The sequence below is a fragment of the Castor canadensis genome, chromosome 8 (assembly GCF_047511655.1).
Source record: "Castor canadensis chromosome 8, mCasCan1.hap1v2, whole genome shotgun sequence".
NCBI lineage: Eukaryota > Metazoa > Chordata > Mammalia > Rodentia > Castoridae > Castor > Castor canadensis.
The window spans coordinates 91702787-91722464 of record NC_133393.1 but is presented as its reverse complement, the minus strand read 5'-3'; the positions used below and the strand labels follow the sequence as shown (position 1 = coordinate 91722464).

Sequence of the window (19678 nt, the reverse complement as noted above, 5' to 3'; positions counted from 1 at the left end):
AGAAAGAGAAGAGAACTTACAGAGGACCCTAATATCAAGCAGTAAGCAACACAGTGGAGAACAGAGAAAATTACTCCTCAGTGGGGATTTAAGCAAAAGAAAAAAGGAAAGCCTTGGGTTGCTTCACAGCCACACAGCCTGGCACTTCACAAAAAACATAATTTAAGAGGAGAGATCTGCAAAGTGCACAGCAAGCAGAGAATGAAGAAGGGCCCCCTGTGCTTCCCAACTTTCTGACTGGTTCTTTGAGCTCTTAGGAGAAGACTTATCAAACTTTTCATCCAAGGTGAGAAGAAACTTCTGCATTTTAACATCTCAAAACCCTAAAGGCCTCCGTTCATCATTAGATAAGAAAATAATAAGCCTAAGAATCAGTGTGGACCTAGAAAAATTATTGTGGCTTGATGTGATGTGGACCTGAGTACGTGTAGGTCTACATGGTGAGATATGCAAGACACTTCCATTGAGGATGAAGGATCAACCTCTGAAAACAACAGTGAGATCAAATGTATGTGAATGAGTGGGGGTCTGGGGCAGAGACTGGTATGACCTGGGCATGTTGGGCCGCAACTAGGAAAAAAATAACAGATGTGGGGCCCCATTGAAAAAATAACAGGGACATCCTCATTTCAGGCTCAGGCTCCTTGGTTCCTTAGCACTGACCTGAGCACAACCTCTCCCCTGGAATGCACCATAACCTGGGCATGAACCCTCCTCTGGAATGCACCACCTCAGCCCTGATCCAATCATAACTGAGCAAAGCAGGCCCTTGCCCAAGGTGACCAAAAAAAGAGTAACTCTGGCCACACTCCTGATGACCAAGACACCATGGAGTAAAAACCAATTCCAATATGCCAAGACCCCCTCACCTGAATAACATCCAACCTGTTTACACCTAGAATGAGAAGTCCTGCCTCCTGCCCTTCCCCAATAAAAACTCTGCCGGGGTGAGGCTCGGGGCTCTCTGTGCAGATCGGCTGTGTCGGTGAGGTCGGAGAGCCCGAGTTTAAGCCGGAATAAAGGCTCTTTGTTTTTGCATGCGACTTCGGACTCCTGAGAGGTCTTTTGGGGTCTCGCGATCTGGGTACAACAGGCACACAGAATCACTCAGTACCAGTGCCTTTCCTCCCCCAGCCCACATTGCTTTGGTTTGACTTATACACTCTCATAACTCACAAGATATTTGGTGGAAATGCAACACTGCTTGGGCATCTCCCCACATACACACACAACTAGCAAAGAACCTCCAGTGTGAGGAGGCATCCAACTGGATGATCTTCCAGCTAAACTAGTGAGAGTAACTTGAAGGTGGCTCCTACACTCCACCCTTGCCACATTGCCAGGACTGCATTTGGAGAACTGCATCAGGAATTCATCCCAGCAGGAATCATAGTAGCTCCAAGCCCCAGCTGGAAAGGCAGAGCAGGGCTCAACATCCAAAAGTCCTGATTGAATTTCAAAGGGAAAAGGACTCACTACACACAACACCCCCCCACCCCCACACACAAACCAAATAAACTGAAAAACAAGAAGCCTGAGGGAAAAGGGAACCATCTTCATCTCCTCCACCACAAGTAAGAAATATTAACTGGTCTTTTTCTTTATTGTCTTATTCTATGTTTGTTTAATTTCATTTTCTCTCACTATTATTTCTCACAACTTCTCATCTCATATACTTTTCCTCTCTTTCCTATCTTGCTTCTTCTCTCTTTTTTCCCCAACCCCACTTTTTAATTACTTAATTATTAATACTTTTATCTTTACTAATTTTTATATATCTACTTCAACTTGTAAGAATCTTAGCCCTTTATTTTCTATCCCTGGGAGTGCAGTAGTTCTTCTTTTTTTTTTAATATGCTTAAATTAAATATCTGTTTTCTTTCTGAATAATTGGTCTGCTTTCTCTTCTCTGAGTGGTAGTGGGAATTGAGACCTCCAAAGAAGGTTACTCACTCAGAAGTCTTCATGTAAAACTGGGAGAGATAGCCTCACAATAGATACACAAATTGCAATGTTAAAACAAAACAAACCATGTAAATGCAAGGCAAAATGACTCCTCTAAAACTTCATTATCCTTCAACAGCTAAATCAAAAAACTTCAAAGTGGTAAAAATGCCAGAAAACAATTCAGAAGTCTAATTTTTAAAGCGACAAATGACCTCAAAGAGGGTACAAACAGATGAGTGAAGAGGTCAGTTCAAGACTTGGATGAGAAATTTACCAAAAATAATCTCAATAGATGCAGAAAAATTTAGAAACAAAAAGACCACGCCTCAACTTTTTTTTTTTTATGCTCTCAGAACTTTATTAGGTGTTGGGCAAGAGGAAACCCCTGAAACAGTTGCCCACCTGGTACAGGACAACTGGCATAACAGAGCTTTTGCTTGGAGATGGGCATTCACTGAAGTAGAAGCAGATCTTTGATTTTTAAAGGGGAGCTGACTGGCTGAACATCTGAGACCCAGTTCAGATTCTTTTTTTTTTAAGGCCCAGAAAAAGGCAACAGGACCAGACCAGAAACATAAGTCCCTGCTCTCTGTGCAGACAGAGACCCAGTTTATGTTGGGCAGGAGATTATCTCTGCTATTCCCAGATCAAGATTTAGTGGAAGGAGGGCTGTGACAAATGACAATAGGAACAGGTTCTCAAAAACAGAGGTATAAAGTAATTACAGTGGGGAGAAAACTCAAATAATGGTTCCCAAGGGAGTGAGATAAATCGTGATTCTTCATTGGCACCTGACCCCAGTACCCAAACTGCCTTGAACCAGTCCTTCAGGGGCCGCCCTTAGCAGCCCACTGAGCAGAGGGCCGAGTGGAAGGCCTGAAGGCAGAAGGGTTATGGGGGCCTTACTTGGCTATAGTAAGAAGAGGTCTGGATAGGGAGAGCAGACTTGGCTGCCACCTGCAGTCACACCTCCTACTCCCCTAGGCTTCTATCACATTTACAAATACATACACAAATACATCACATACAATAGTGGGTCTGGGAAGCAGGCTCCCCACAGAGGCTCAGCTGACACAATTACATGTCTCAGAATTCTAGGAAAGGGCACTGGACTCCCAGAAATGTGCCCCATGTGCTCTGTCTTGTCCAGGGTAAGTCCTGCCCCAGAGGCCACCCTCTCTCCGGAGTCTAGTTTGTCCAGTATGGAGAGTTGCATAGGTGGGTTTGGAGGCTTGAGACTTGGGTTGCAGGGAGCTGGGCTGGCTGCACTGACCGTGCCACTCTGGGCTCCTGTGGAAGGTGGTGCAGCAGCTGTGAGTGAGGCTGCTGGAAGGCTGGCAGGATGTGCAGGAATGGTGGGGGTGCATAGCCAGGGGCTGCTCCAGGGACCAGGGGCCCAGTGGAACCCAAGGCTGAAGGTAGGCTGAAAGGTGGAGGTGTTCCTACATGAAATCCCTGCTTGTCAAAAGTCTGTGTCTTGTTATACGCAGAACCAGCCACATCAGGTAAACCAGTTGTACTTGAAAACACCAATATCCCTTTGCCTGGTCCAGAGCCAGCTGACCTGTTTGGTGCCTGTGATAATCTACCATAACCACCCTTAGTGTAATCTCCTGCTGCTGTCCCCTGGGTCAAGTCGTCATAACCTGTACTGTAGCTGTGTTGATCATAACTAGCCTGCTGGAAAGGACTGGGAGGAGTGCTGAGGTTTACACCGTGCTGTTTCGCTGAGGCTGGTGGAACGAACATAGGAGGCCCATACTGGAAGGCACTAGGCATGCCCGTGTAGTAGGGAGGCCAGTGTAGCTATAGCCAGGTGGCAGTGTGGGATTCAAAAATGGCTGCTGAGCTGTGTGCTGGGCCTGGGATTGGCTCTGTGCTGGTTGAGCTGGTGCAGAGGGGGGTGCAGAGTCACCCCGGCCAAACTTTGTGATGTCACCTGAATACGGATTCTTAGTGAGGCTCCCATCTTGGCTGGCAAGTGCTGTGGGTGCAGCAAACGGAATTCCATAGTAATCCATGGGCAGCAGTGACTGCAGCATCTGGAGCTCGTCATACCGGTAGATCGGGTATTCAGGAAGAAGACCTCCAGGGCCCATGAGGTACTACTGGTTGTGCAGCAGGGGAGGTACCCCAGGAGGCAAGTTTGGGGGTGCTTTGCCTGAGGTCACCAAGGGTGTGGCCCTGGTACTGCTGCTGGGTGCACTCACAGTGGTCCCACCAAAGCAGAGGCTGCTCACTGTGCTCATGCTCCCAGGCAGGCTGACACCCGAGGACGGGACATTCGAGGCAGAGCTTGCTGCCATTGAGAAGGTGGCGGAAGACTGGAGGGAAAGGGTGCTCTCCACAATGGCATGTGCGTGTGGTGTGCTCCAGGAACGTGCTGTATGCCCAGAGGAGAGACTGTTCTGGTGACTGGAGAGGGAACTGCTAAGTTGAGAGGGGGCTGCTGGCCAGGTCACCAGGCTGGGACAAGGTGGGCAAAGTGGCAGTGTGCTGGAATGCGGAGGGCAGAAGTGCAGTGCAAGAAGTGGTGCTAGGCAGGGAGCCCACAGATGGGAGAGTGGAGGAGGGTCTGTTGTCTTTGGAGCTGGAACACATGAAGTAGTGTCTAGTGTCTGTTGACTTCGAACACCACCAAGTCCATTTGTGACAGTTCCTGGAGCTGACTCCGATGGACTCAGAGTCCAAAATTGATAGCCAATATTACACTGAAAAGGAAAAAATTGAAAGCACACAAGTACTCAAAACCTTAGCCAGAGCAATATGGCAAGAGAAAGAAAAAGAAGGGATACAAATAAGAAAGAAAGAATTCAAACCATCTCTGTTTGCAGATGATAAGATCCTATACTTAAAAATCCCAAAAGATTCCACAGAAGATACTTAGATACATGAACACCTTCAGCAACATAGCCAGATCAAAATCAACACACAAAAATCAATAATTTTCTATACCCTAATAATGAACTCACTGAAAAATAAGTCAAGAAACAATCTCAAAAAATATCTAGACACAACTTAACCAAAGATGTTAAAAACCTCTGCAAAGAAAACTATAAAGTACTGTAAGGTGGAAAGACCTCCCATGATCATAGACAGGCAGAATTAATATTGTGAAAATGGCCATATTATTGAAGGTGATCTACAGATTCAGTGAAATCCCTATCAAGACACTAGTGGCATTCTTCACAGAATTAGAAAGAACAATCCTAAAATTCATATGGAAACACAAAAGACCTCAAATAGCCAAAGCAATCCTAAGTAAAAAGGGCAGCCCTTGAGGTATCACAATACCTTACCGCAAACTATACTACAAGCCATAATAACAAACGAGTACCAGCACAAAAACAGACATGTAGAAAAATAGAATAGAAGGGAAGATCCAGACACAAATCTATGCAGCTATGGCCATCGAATTTTTGACAAAGTTACCAAAAACTATACATTAGGAAAAAACTGCCTCTTTAACAAATGGTGCTGAGAAAACTGGATGTCCTCATGTAAGAGACTGAAACTAGATCCTTATTTCTCATCCTCTATAAAAATCAACTTAAACTGTGTCTCTGTGGTTCACATCTATAATCCTATTTACTTGGGAGGCAAAGATCAGGAAGATCATGGTTCAAAGCCAGCAAATAGTTCCTATCTTTAAAGTACCCAACACACACACACACACACACACACACACACACACACACACACACATACACAGACACATACACGGCTGTCAGAGTGGCTCAAGCAATAGAGTGCCTGCCTAGCAAGTGTAAGGCCCTGAATTCAAACCCCTTTATTGCCCCCCCCCAAAATCAACTTAAAATGGATCTATGACCTTAAACTTTGAAACTACTAGAGGAAGACATATGAGAAGCACATCAAAATATAGGCACAGGCAATGAGTTTCTGAAAAGGACTCCAATATAAATTGACAAATTGGATTATATTACACTAAAAAGCTTCTGCACAGCAAAAGAAATAATTGACAGAGTGGAGAGACAGCTTACAGAATTGAAGAAAATCTTCACCTGCTCTTCATCTGACAGGCAATTAATATCAACAATATAAAAAGAATCGGAAAAGTTGACCACCAAAAGAGCAAATAATCTAATCAATAGATGGGTAAATGAACTGAAAAGTCACTTCTCAAATGAAGAAGTACAAATGGTAATAAATACATAAAGGCATGTTTAACATCTTCAGCCATTAGGGAAATAAATGTCAATCAAAACTACATTGAGAGTCTGTCTCATTGCAGTCAGAATGGATATCATCAAGAAAACAAAAACAACAAATATTGGTGAGGATGTGAAGAAAAAGGGATCCTTATTCACTGTGAGAATGGAAGTCAGTGTGAAGGTTCTTCAAAAGAGAAGTATCTTCTGATCCAGCCACACCATTTCTGGGTATATACCCAAAGAATCACAGTTAGCCTACCATACAGATAACTGCATAGTCGTGCCTATTACTGCACTATCCATATTATTCAAGTTATGGAATCAACCTAGGGGCGGATAAAAAAATTGACATACATATATACACAGTGAAGTTTTATTCACCCATGCACAGGAAATCAATGTGAGTCAATGCCCTGTATAGCTATCCTTATCTCAACCAGCAAAAACCCTTGTTCCTTCCTATTATTGCTTATACTCTCTCTACAACAAAATTAGAAATAAGGGCAAAATAGTTTCTGCTGGGTATTGGGGGGGGGAGAGGGAGGGGGCGGAGTGGGTGGTAAGGGAGGGGGTGGGGGCAGGGGGGAGAAATGAACCAAGCCTTACCTTATATGCACATATGAATAATAAAAGAAAAATGAAAAAAAAAACCATAAATAAAAATGAAATTATGTCATTTTCTGGAAAATCAACGGAACTGGAAATCATCATGTTAAGTGTCAGTCTCACAAACACGAGCATCACTTGCTTTCTTCATGTTTGGGAGCTAGGGGGAAATAAAAAAGGGCATGAAAGTAAAAGGGAGACTATAAAGAGTGTGGAAGGGGAAGTGAAATGGGGGTAGAGAGGGATAAGAAAAGGTAATAGAGGAGGTGAATGTGGTTAAAGTATATTAAGTGCATGTGTGGAAATGCCATAATGAAACCCATTACTGTGCACATTAATTAAAAACGGAGATGGGGGGGAGATAAAATGGATCCATCCCATATTTTATCTCCTGGTCTAAGTCCGCACTCTAACTTCCCTGTATGTGTTAAAGTTTGAAGGAATAATTTCAGTATGTGCTTAGATGACTCATTCATTGGACAGTGGCCTTCCACAAAAGCTTGAAAAACAGCCCACAAAAATCAACCAACTTGAATTGAGTGAAGAGATCTAGTTTTGCTCAAGGATGCAGACTTTTCAACACATAGTGACTTTATACAGAACAAAATGTCTGAGGTTGCTGTTCTTCCAAATAGAGCCACTGGAGCCCTGAGAACTAAGATCCAGACTTGAAAGGGCAACTACACTGTCATGTCTTCTCCAGACTGTACTTTGGCTTTCTCAGACATTAAACAAGAGGTATTTCCAACACATAAAAAGACAGAATTCATGTTAACGCTCTTCCTAATTACTCATACAATAAATATTTATTGAGTGCTCACCAGCAATAAGTCATTGTGCTAAAGAATCCCCCCATATGTTGGAATAAGTGTGGGATCTGGTGTTGAATAATGTATTTTCTGAACACTAGTAAGGAGAAATTTGCAATAGATGTGGTAGAAACATCTTTATCCCATATTTAAGAAATAATTGAATTTAAACCTTATGACATCATGAAACATTATAGAAACAAGATCCAGTTTAGGGTATTTCATCCAGAGGTTCCTATGACATCATGAAACATTATAGAAACAAGATCCAGTTTAGGGTATTTCATCCAGAGGTTCCTAAATGTTCAACTAAGGTATGTGTTCCTCTGAGAGAAAATAGCAAGATACAATGTTAAAATAGATCAGAAATTTTCCAGAAAAACTAGGGCATGCAGGCAATACAAACCACCACAAGATGGCAGCACATTCCCATCATGGCATCATCAACAGTTGTAGTCCATGGTTGGAAAGACAGAAATTGTGAGCGTGAGTAAGATGTTAACCATTAAATCCTAAGTGTTAGATTTAGAAACAACTTCAGGAAAAGTTTAGCTCAAGTGTCCCTTCACATCCCATACAGGAAATTGAGTTTCTGAAAAATTAGTCAATATGTCCAAAGTTAAAAAGTAGTCAGACCTATCAGTGTTAGAATCTGATCTTCCAGTGCCCAGGACAGGCACTGAAATATTATAAACCTTTATGTGTCCCTCATTTGCTTCAAAGCCACCAAATGATTGTTTCTGCTAAGAGAAATGATATATATGAAATAGTATGTAAATTTAACAGTTGGCAAAATTTCTTTTAGTCTCAACTCTCCCTCATCTGACTTTATCCTCCCAGTACCTTCCCATTTTCTAATCATTTCCCACACAAAATAGGAGAGATTCTGAATCAGTAGCCTTATTCATATTTTGCCTGAATTTCCTTTATAAAATCACTAGATACCTTTCATGTTAAAGTAATATTAGGCTATCACTGACTCCATCATTCTCTTTCAGAGAAATGTTAAAACTAACACAAGTTGTATTGAGTGAAATTGGTAGGTTCTGCCTCTTATATGGATGGTGCTTCAAAATAATTTGACTGAGTGAAAAGGGTTACATGACATGGGATTCAAGTTGATTGGGGGCCTGTCTGAGCAGCATTTGATGTATAATTGACCTCCTGTATCTCTTCTACCTGTTCTCTGCACAGACCTTACAAGCTGCTGTTCTCACTCACAGCCCCTAGGTGGACACTCAGTCTAATCTTGGTGGACAGAAGGCTTGAGGATGGCCAGAGTTAATGGCCCCAGAGGGAGGAGGTTGGCCTGTGCAGCACAGGAGTGAACAGATTCTCAAAAATACTGTGGTTAAGTCCTGAGATTTAATCACTTGCTCAGAGGTAGACTTGGAAAACAAATCATAGCACACTCCTTGCCCTATCCACACCCTGATCACTCCTCCCACTGGAGGATACTACACTTTACTTGGACTCCCAAGTGTTCAAATCTCAAAGGTCCCTTAGCTTAGCAGCCTTCCTCTCCTAAAAGAACAGCAACTGAAAAATCACACCTCAGAGCTCAGAGCCAGTTAGGGTCTTAGCCTGAGCTTGGAGAGGTATGATCCCTTCCCAGAACTTGTTGAATCAGAAAAGAATCCTATCTGAAGTTACAAAAGGATACTGCCCAGGGGGAGGCAACAGGGACAGAGAAACTTGCTGCAGAGCCTTCTGAGGATGGCAGGAAGAACAGAAAATAAGGCTTTGTCCAAGGAAAAAGCTTTGTATTTTGCACTTGTTTCCTTAATCCAAATTTGCAAATGTCTGTCTGTAAAATAACAGCTGATCTTTATACTCCTCCCTTGGGTCTTTTCTTTCACCCCATAGGAAGGTCTAACACATGCCCCTCCCTGACTCCCCTCAGTGTCTCCTTCCTCAAACTGTTGCTGCTGCTGAGCCATCTGTCACTCTCCCAGCGTCTGCAACCCTCTCTGGAAAGCTGAGCTCCCAGCAAGCTGGGGTCCAGGCCCTGGGACATGATACTGCAGTCACAGCAGGATCTCTGCTAACTAGGAAGCAATCAAGGAGAAAAGAGGCTCATTTTGAAATTCACAGGAGTAAAGAAGACTCCAGACAGTTTTCATAAAACAGAAATGTATAGAACAGAGTCTATAATTAACATTCTTAAAGGCTAGTTCTTGTTCCCAACGATTGTAAATGATGGTCTTCATGAAGGAACTAGAAAGGACTATAGAATCAGTAATATTTTGCCAATCAATCAATGCATGCTGAAGATCATTGACTAAAACTTCTTTAACTTTATATGTGAAAACCTTGTACTTTCTATACACTATGAAACTACACATTAAATTTTATGTATGAGAAATTTGAAATCCAGAGTTGGAAGATGACAAGCTACTAAATGTATGTGTGTGTGTACTCACTAAACAATATAGTATAACAACTACTAGTCTAGATAGGATTCAATACATATAGGTTATATGCAAACACTACACCATCATATGTGAGTAATTTGAGTATCCACAGATTTTGGTAGCAGTGTGTGTGCTCTGGAACCAATCTTCCATGGATACTAAGGGATGATTTTGTAGTGGCATATATCTATATTCATATTTATTTGGAGTATGTGTGAGGTAGACGAGATAATATGTTTTTCAGACATGAGGGTTTGGTGAGATGAGGAGGATAAGAGAAGGCCAGAACTTGATGGATGTGACTGAAAAGAAACCTAAAGATAAAAAGTGATAAATAACAGAGAGGAAGTAAGACGTTGTGAAGACTTAGAGGAAAAAGTCAAATCCCTTCTGGCTGGTTTCAAGAAATCAGCACAATTTCAAGAGGTTCCTGGAAGGGATAACAATTAAGAAAGCTTACAGGAATTCCAAACAAAGGGGTACATAGGAGCAAAAGCATCAATAGGAAATTTCAAAAGCAAAGTCTATAGCAATGAGGGAGCAATTTGGAAAGCAGATAAGGCTTTTAGACAAGAAGCATTTGGATAAATGACTGGAGTGTGCAATAAGACATGTGGGAAGGCTTTGAATGCTAGACCTCTCAATATTACTACTTAGTTCAATAAGAAATTGTAAAGTCCTTGTAAACCCTGGAAAAAGATAGCATTCCAATAAGTTGCTACACAAAATAAGCACTAGGCAAACTAAAAGGAAGAACATAGTTATTTTGTGTCAACGTACCTGAAATCAAATCAAATAGAAGAATTATATCTCAGCTGTCTGAGTCTATCCCTCACTCACCCTCTCTGAGGTACATCTAGAAAAGTTTGAAAATATAATAAGATGTCCAGGAGACGTTAATTAATTAATTGCAAAGTTATTCTATTGCAGTTTGAGTGTAATAGGGGAGTTTGGAAGCAAACAATTAGATGAAGTCTAAAACCAACAGTGAAACTTGGAGCTTTCTTCTGCACAACACCAAACATTCTGGCTCTTTAAACATTGCTGGGTAACTAACCAATTAAAATGAAATCCATCCATCTATGTCTAGCAGAACAAAGATAAATAAAAGACTTGAAAACTTGCATAATGTTCTGTTTATTTGTGGAATTTTTGTTGAAAAACTAATGAGGCATCTATGCCACTTTCATGCTAAAATATTAATATTAATTCAATATACTAATATTTTAAAAAACTAGCTATGAGATTGTCTTTTCTCTGCATTCAGATCCAAGAAATCTCAGTACTTCCCAAACAAAACTGTCTGTGACTTAGATAAGAAATACTACTGTGATTACTCCCACAATCCCTTTTCTCCCTAAACCATTGCCTATCCTTTTCAGTCTCTCCTCTGTTTTCCTGTCCCATTCTCTCTCAAACATATGTGAAGGACTAGAAAGTGTTCTCCCAAATCCCAGTCCACCCTGGAAGAAAATGAATACAAGAGGGCAAAGCTATTCTCCCTGGGACTCCACATGGCTGATTTCCATAGGAAACAATCAACCTGACTCTGGTGCAATTGTTTGGGTGTAAAAGGCTGGGTGAGAGGGAGGCAGAGGTAGGGGAGGCCCTGCCTACACTAATGAGTCAGGACTGAGACTGGAATCTTGACAGATGGGAATGAATACCAGACTGGCACCTTGAAAAAGTTTTTCATGGCCTCTAGAGAATAGGAAAGTTATCTAGATCTGGGGACAGAACTGGTAGGCCATCTCTACCTCCAACCTACTTCCCCTTTGTCAATCTATATCTGACTAGACTACTCTGAGAGAAAATATGCCACTCAAAGAAGACTCAAATGATTCTTTTGAAATGCTTTTAACAAATAAATGTGTCCAGCTGGACACTGGTTCATTAAGAGCATTTTTGCCAAATGCTCTTCTAGAGACAGAATGCCACCACTGGTATTGAATTTTGCCACTTCTCTGTGCAAAAATCATCATAATGGCTCCCTAACATCAAAAGAATCAAATCCTAACACCATAGGTTGTAACTATTTGGTCATATTTGTCTCAGTCTTATCCTACATACACACTACTGATCTTAAGTACTGATCCTTTATAATATTCCCTATCCCCAAGACACCCCAATTACTTTCAAGCTTGTGTTTTACACTACCATTCCCACTATGCTGACAGCTTCTATTTTTATTCATCTAGTAAAACTTAAATGTTTTTATAATGCTATCTTCCATCTTTATAAATCTCCTTTCTCTGTATCATGTAATAGTAAGTCAATGTTTTTATATTAGGAAATATCAGATTTTTTTTAGGTTATTTAATGATCTGTATTCCTAAGAGACATAAATCTTAAAGATTTAGGCATGATGTTTTCCCTCATATGTGGAAGGTACACCTATAATTTACATGTATATATAGAAACATATATGCTCATATATACAATGAGCAGGAGAACAAAATTGTATTATTGAGTTCATCTAAGGGTACTATGGGAGGAGGGGAGAGATAAAGAGAATGTTAGAAAAAGAAAAATATTGAAACAACCCATCTACATATGAACATAATATAATGCACTGTACAGTAAGCTATTGAATACTAGGGGAGCATGGTGATAGAGAATGAGTAAGTAACAGAGGGAGAGGGTTAACTAATTAAAGCACAATATATATAGACCTGAAATACCAAGGCAAAAATCCCTTTGGACTATCAATGTACATTTAGTTTTAAAAATGAAGGGCAGGAGGGAAAAATAAGACTTTTCTGTGAGTGGGTATAAGGAAAGGAGGAATGAGGGTAAATAGGTGTATGTATTTTGTATACATATATAAAAATAGAAGAATGAAACCTGTTGAAATTGTTCTAAGAAGGGGAGAAGACAGAAGAGGGATAATGATGAAGGGGGTAAATACAACTAAGATATATTGTAAGCACATCTGTAAATATCACAGTGTATCCTCCTGTACAAGTACTACATGCCAATAAAATTATGGTAAATAAATAAAATAAAGCTTTTTTTTTAAAAGACCTCAGCATGGTCTCACACTGTTTATTCCAAGACTATAGCCTGGTGATGGGTTTTAAAAATGCTTACAGAATTCTTTGTTTTTTCCAGCCATAGATGTATTTGAAACACAAATGATGATGTGTTCTTTTAAAATCAATTTATGTCATGCTAGATCCACAAAATATAGTCCATTTTATATAGTGGGTATTTAATAAATGCATATACATACAGCCTATCATTCAGTTTTTCAGTTAATGACTTCTGTGTGGTAACCATTTTTACATATATAACTTTCATTATCCTTAAAGCCATCTTATAAAGGTCACATTATCTAATAACAAGCAAATGAGGAAAATTGAAACTTAGGTTGGAACTTGCTTACAGCCACACAAGTACTAAGTATCAGCATTATGGTTAGAACCCTGGCCAAACTCCAATGCATGTTCCATGGACTCCTATGCTCCCACTAAGGTCATAGATTTGCAAGAAATTTCTTCTGCATTTTTGACTATTGTACTTTTCCTATGCCTCTGAGTAAAGGACAGGAATTATGAACCTTTCTCAGAAATTTCTGATTGCCCTAAATAGGAGGTAATATAAATTTAAGGAAGAAAATAAATGACAAAATGTTCCACTTTCAAACCAAACCCTTCCTTTATAGAAGAGATAGGCAAAGATGTTAGCATAGTAGTTTTATGAAATATTAAAAAATAGTAATCAGGGGGATTTAAATAATGAAATAAGTATATGCAGAGAAGTATAGTTTCATGGTGGTCAATAGACTGTTTATTCCATAACTAGATCTGGGATCATATACCATTTTAGTATCTCATTAGTTTATCTTACTCATCTCACTTGTTCAATTGAAAGAACTGAACTAGCTCAATTACAGTCACCAAAATGTTTGATTGTCTTAAGTTCTAGTATCACATTCTAGTGTCCTCTAATACCTTTCAATGATTTAGACAGCAGATATTAGAAATACCTGACCTATATATAGTAAGCATGAAAAAATATATTTAAGGGCTGAAGGTGTGGCTCAAGTGGTACAGTATGTTCCTAGCAAGCATGAGGCCTTGAGTTCAAACCCAGAACTATATATATACACACACATACCCATATCCATATATAAAGAAAATGTAGAGACATTGACAATGGACCCAAGAGGGTTGAGGGTGCCAGGATGTAGGATTTATTGGATGTCTTCTTTGAGAATTTAAAATGGGTAAACCAACTAATTTCAATGAATACACAAATGTTTGGTGTTGGGCATCTAGGATACAGGGGTGAAGGGGAAAATTAGCAGAAAGAATACAAGCCCAGAAGGAACAGAGGAAGTGTAGATAAAAGGAAAATGAATTCTATTTCAGATTTGACAAATCACGTGTAGACCCAGCATCCCATCCCCACTCCTTCCCATCAGGATGGAAAGGACTTCACTGTATGAAAAGAAAAAGAAACCCTCTCCCTCTTAGAGCTTTTGAAAAATAGACTAATAAAGTAAGTTCAATCTTCATCTGAGCCCTATTTTCTATAAAGCTAGATGCATTAGATGCTAATCCCTCAGGCCTTAGGGGCTGCCACACTCAGTCTATGACCCTTAATCCCCTCTTATAGGTCCCTTAGAGTAAGTGATACTGTGCTAACTGCCCGAATGGGACTCTGGCCACATCTGGTCTCAGGACCCTCTGCTCCGCATTGAAATAGAAAGATGGATAAACAATTTGGACTTTCTCTTATTCTTTCTCTGAAGAATGCAACCTTATTATACAATGTGCTGAGCTCCTGACTCAATTAGTCTGCTAATGTGATTATATGCTAATCTGAGTTTTATTTTGCATCTGATTTTCAAGTTATTTTGGTTGATTTAAAAATAAACAGAAGCCCTCCTCTCCATGATTTCTACTCCCAAACAGAGCCTATCAATCTTGGCACCCTATGTGATGTTGGACTTCTTCAGTTCAATTTAGATCAGTTCAATGAAAACACCTTCTCTTTTTGACATTTCACAAATTCTCAAAATAGTACCTCTTCAGTCCCTGACATACATGCATCCATTAAAAAAATGAAAGAAAAAATTTAGGGATTTAAAAAAAAAATTTTCTCTAGTGAAATATGGGAACATAGTAATGGATTATGAGTGTCTCATTTTTTTTCTCTTTTTGATAATTTTTAGCAACAATAATAAATGCAGTAAGTACATAATCACTTTCTGTACAACAAAATGGATTTACAACCAATTGATGAGGACGGTACTATTATTGGTATAACAATTATATTTTACAGATAAAGAAACTAAGGTACAGAGAAAGCTTTCATACCCAAGATCACACAGGCTGTAAAAGATAAAGCTGTGATGAAGGCTACCCTTTATTGTTTCTTTAATGAAAGTTAAAAATAAAATAAAAATAAAGAACGTTTAAAAAATATGAAGAATGTGACCACATTGGCATATTGTTGGATGAATACTTAAGACAATCTTATCTAAATCATATAGAATTTTAAGAAAGCCAAATATTGTTGTGCAGCTCCCCAAACTTATACTTTCAATTTAAATATTTCAGGTAAGAATAATTATAATTCCGTCAAAAATCAGGGGAAAGACGAATGAATTAGCAAAAATGAGAACTTCATTTTTCAAAAATTAATCTTGGGTTTTACTTCGGTTGCTCAATATTCTTTCTGGAAGGAAAAATTAAGCCAAGAAGCAAAATAAAAGGGTAACAATAAGGCAAAAGAGGACAAAGAAAATAATCTCTCAAATGTGTTGTTTTTTTCAGTGAACTTGTATTTAGTGACCAATATAGGCCACTTAAGATGGGCTTAGTGAAGAGGATACAGAGATTTGTAAAACAAAATCCATGAAATCAAAGAGTTCATAGTATAATGAAACGATGATAAAATAAGTAAAAGAAGTATGTAAATGTCTTTAATGAAAGGCAGAATATGATAGATTTTGAGAGTTCTGAAGTGCAATGGGTGCTTAGGAGAGTCCCTGAGAGCATTCTGAGGAAATACTGTTTACCTGGACCTTAAAAGATGACTACAGTTTTGGACTGCAGAGATACAGGAAGAATGAATGTCCATAAAGCACTTTGGCAGGATTAGTGGAGATTTCAACAGAACGAGATTTTTCCCCAAAAGCCTGAAGGAAAGGCCTAAATCTGTACTGTTTAGGATGAGAAAGGAGAAGGGTGAAGATCCAGGAGTCTTCAATGGAACAGAAAAGTTCAGTCATGAGGGTTCTGAGAATACCTGGACTCTACCTAGGGAATGAGGACAAGGAAAAAAATCACAGGAAGATTTCTTTCTTCTGGACCTGTCACAAAGAAAACACAAAATCTAAAAAGTGAATAGCTTTCCTCTAAAAAAAAAATCATTGATATGAATACTGATGTTTCCTCGTTGTGATCAGTAAGATTTTTTTCCACCCCCTAATGGCAGACCTTGCCAGCACAGATGGGGCCTTTCAACCCAGCCTGCATTTCTATTCTTTGGCTAGCACCAGACTCCAGCCAACACAAACTCCCCTCTAATTGTAATTGAATCCACACTTTTATAGTTCATTACCTCTCTAATAAATTAGATTAGATTAGGCTGAAGCTGTGGTCAGTTTTGCCATCAGCCCAGGTTGGAGCACAGAAAAAAAGCAGGCTGTGATAGAAAGAAGACACCTGACAGAGTGATTTGTCTGTCCTCCCAGCCATCAATCCATTTCTTTCTAAGATAACCTACCTCAGTGTGCACACCCTGCCCAGGACACACACACACACACACACACACACACACACACACACACACAAAACTCTTTGGAGTTTTGGAGTATCTCAATCAAAAATTAAGATACTTAGTAGAAGCAGAGAATGTGATACACAGGAACTAAAGGCCATCTAGCCTAAACCAGTTTGTTTTATAAATGAAGACTATGAAGCCCAGATGAAGAAGAAAAGTCTCCAAGGTCAAACAGCAATCAACCCAAGTGTGATTCCCATGGAAATTCACTACTCAAATCATCTGAAGAGAACTTACTACAGGGAGCATAGCTGACCGACAGATCCACCTCTGGCCCCTCTGACTCCACCACTGTGTGTGCATTGAGGCCAGATCTCCCCCTGTGCAGCTTCTAGTCATGACTAAGCACAGCACAGATCTCACAGCATGTAGGACTCCTCCAACTGACAATTTTACTTCAGATACTCCCCATTGGCATAGGTCAAACTGTTTTAGGATTATCTGCAGTCTGGGTCTCTTCCTGTAAAATTCACTCATAAATATCAGACCTGCATCATACTCTCAGGGCTTTCCCTGTCTGCTTATGTTGCCTTTCCTTTATCCCTCATAGACATTCCCACCCTCCCCCCCAAAAAATTCTTGCTTATCTAATCATATCTTGGTATATGTTTCTCAAATATCAACATATCAACATGTTTAGTCTTTTGCCTTATAGTTGAGTAAAACCCTGACTCCCCTCAAAACACAATTATGCTTTGCTCAGTGGCTCCATCATAAGAAGTTCCACTGTATAGATCTGTATAAAATAATCTTTGTTTCTTTTTATATTCTTGCTTTAAGTAAAATTTTTTGCAAAATCATGATCCTTTTTATTTTGGTTTTCATCTCCAAGGGCCATGGGTGAGAGAACATCAAATAAATCCCCACCCCCCACATAAGTGAAAGGGATAGTGATTCCTATACTGCTTCAGTCATCAGAGCCCTAAATTATGCAAGAGTACTGTTTGGAACCCTTTCAGAGTGCTTTTGAATACATACTATTCAGTCGTCCTGTTTCATCCCTTTAAATTCCATATTAAAGCACCATTTTGCTAAGAGAACTGCTTTAATTGCAATTATTGGAGGGATTGGGTCAGAATTTTAAGAAAGAATTATTCCCGTACAAATTCTGATTAAAATGGGCTCCCCCTAACTCAGCCAAAAAGATTAACAACTACCCAATCTCCTACAGTCAGCACATCATCATAAATAACTCCCAATCTCCCTCCTGTTAGTTTATCTGCCAAGGATTAAACTGAGAGGCTGCTCCCCAAACCTGTATTAAAAATAACCACAAAGTATAACCCTCTGGGTCCTGGCAGCTGTCAAGCTCAAAGCATAGGACCTAAACATCTTTTTCCAACCAAGTCTAGAAGGATGGGAATATGGGACAGAATAGAGAGGTGAGGTGCCCAGAGGACTAGAAGTTGTAATTGGTAACTAGCTACAATCAGGAACATCAGGAAAGCTCCATATTTAATGGAAAACATGCCAACTTAGTGGAAGTAATTGAAAACTAGCGATCAAAAGTCTTGAATTTTCCAGGCACTGATGGCTCATGCCTGTAATCCTAGCTACTCAGGAGGCAGAGATCAGGAGGATGGCAGTTAGAAGCCAGCCCAGGCAAATAGTTCATGAGACCCTATCTTAAAAAAACCCATCACAAAAAAGGGCTGGTGGAGTGGCTCAAGGTATAGGCCCTAAGTTCAAATCCCAGCACTGAAAAAAAAGGGCCTGAGTTCAAGTCTAACTCACTCAGTTTTTACTTTTCACTTACATTTCTAGTTTTCTCACCTAAAAATGGAATAATACTGACCATGTTATTTGCTTCGCACTGATAATACAACAGGATCCACATTTTAGGTTTTAGTAATTATAACCTGTCTGTGGAAAAAGATCATTGAAATTCTCCAATGTCAGTACTCCTGTTCTTACCTAGAGTATGAGGTGAAGTTGGGTACATGGTTGCTTAGCAATCTTGCAGCTAAAAATAGTCATGTATCTAAGTTCAGGACATTGATGTACAACAAGCTTTTACCTACCCTTTTCTCTACCCTACCCCTCAATCCATGACCTCCTTTTGGCTGGAAGGTAACTACAAAGGCAAGATCTAGAGCAACCATTTTAGAGATGAATAGAAGCTACATGTTTAGAATGGTAAAAAACTATATAGAAGGATTTCCAGTCCTTGACTACTTTATAGTTAACCCTACCATTCTTATTCATATTTCCCTACTTTTTTTTATCAGGGAAAAATAACTTCCTGTACCTTGTTTATGTCACAAAAATTCTGTGTTTCTTTGTTAAGTAACCAGGCCAGTATCCTAATATCATAACACTATACCATTCTAGAAGTATTAATGTTTTGTTGTTCTTATTTCAATAGCTGCACATGCACAGGGATATCTCAAGTCCCCACAACCTGTGTGGTTCTAAAGCAGAGCTCCCAGTTTTAGATCAGCATCTTCAATAACCAGAGGATTATTTTCCCTACAATCCTGATTTAATCCAAAGAAAACTACATCATTATTACTCTTTTGAAGTGACATTAAATCCGAAGAACTTTTCACATTAGGTGGCAACTGCCAAATTAATGCTATCAGGGACCTCCTTTTTCAAAAGAAAAAGATCCCCAGAATCCTCCCCTGTTCTCATTTAACTACAATGTCTTCTCTCTCTTTCTTCTGACTTCTGTTAGCAGCAAAATCTATTGCTATTCTCTATTTCTTCAAAACATTTTTAATATGTCTAATTAATAATCTCAGTCTAAAGGCTTAGAGAACATGGTTTGCTATCTCTGAAGTTCTTACTAAAATGCATATTTTAAGGCTTCCATGGCCACTACATAAGAATGTGCTGACATAGCTCTAAAATCTGCATCTTCACATGCTCTCCTACCCTTCCCACATACAAAATTCTGATGCTTATTAACATTTGAGCTACTGAGCTCTCA

At 39.6% G+C, this 19678-nt stretch overlaps 1 pseudogene; it reads right to left on the bottom strand.

The window, feature by feature from the left end:
- Positions 1-3135: 3135 nt before the first annotated feature.
- Positions 3136-4245, bottom strand: LOC109679778 (ubiquitin-associated protein 2 pseudogene; annotated as a pseudogene).
- Positions 4246-19678: the final 15433 nt, after the last annotated feature.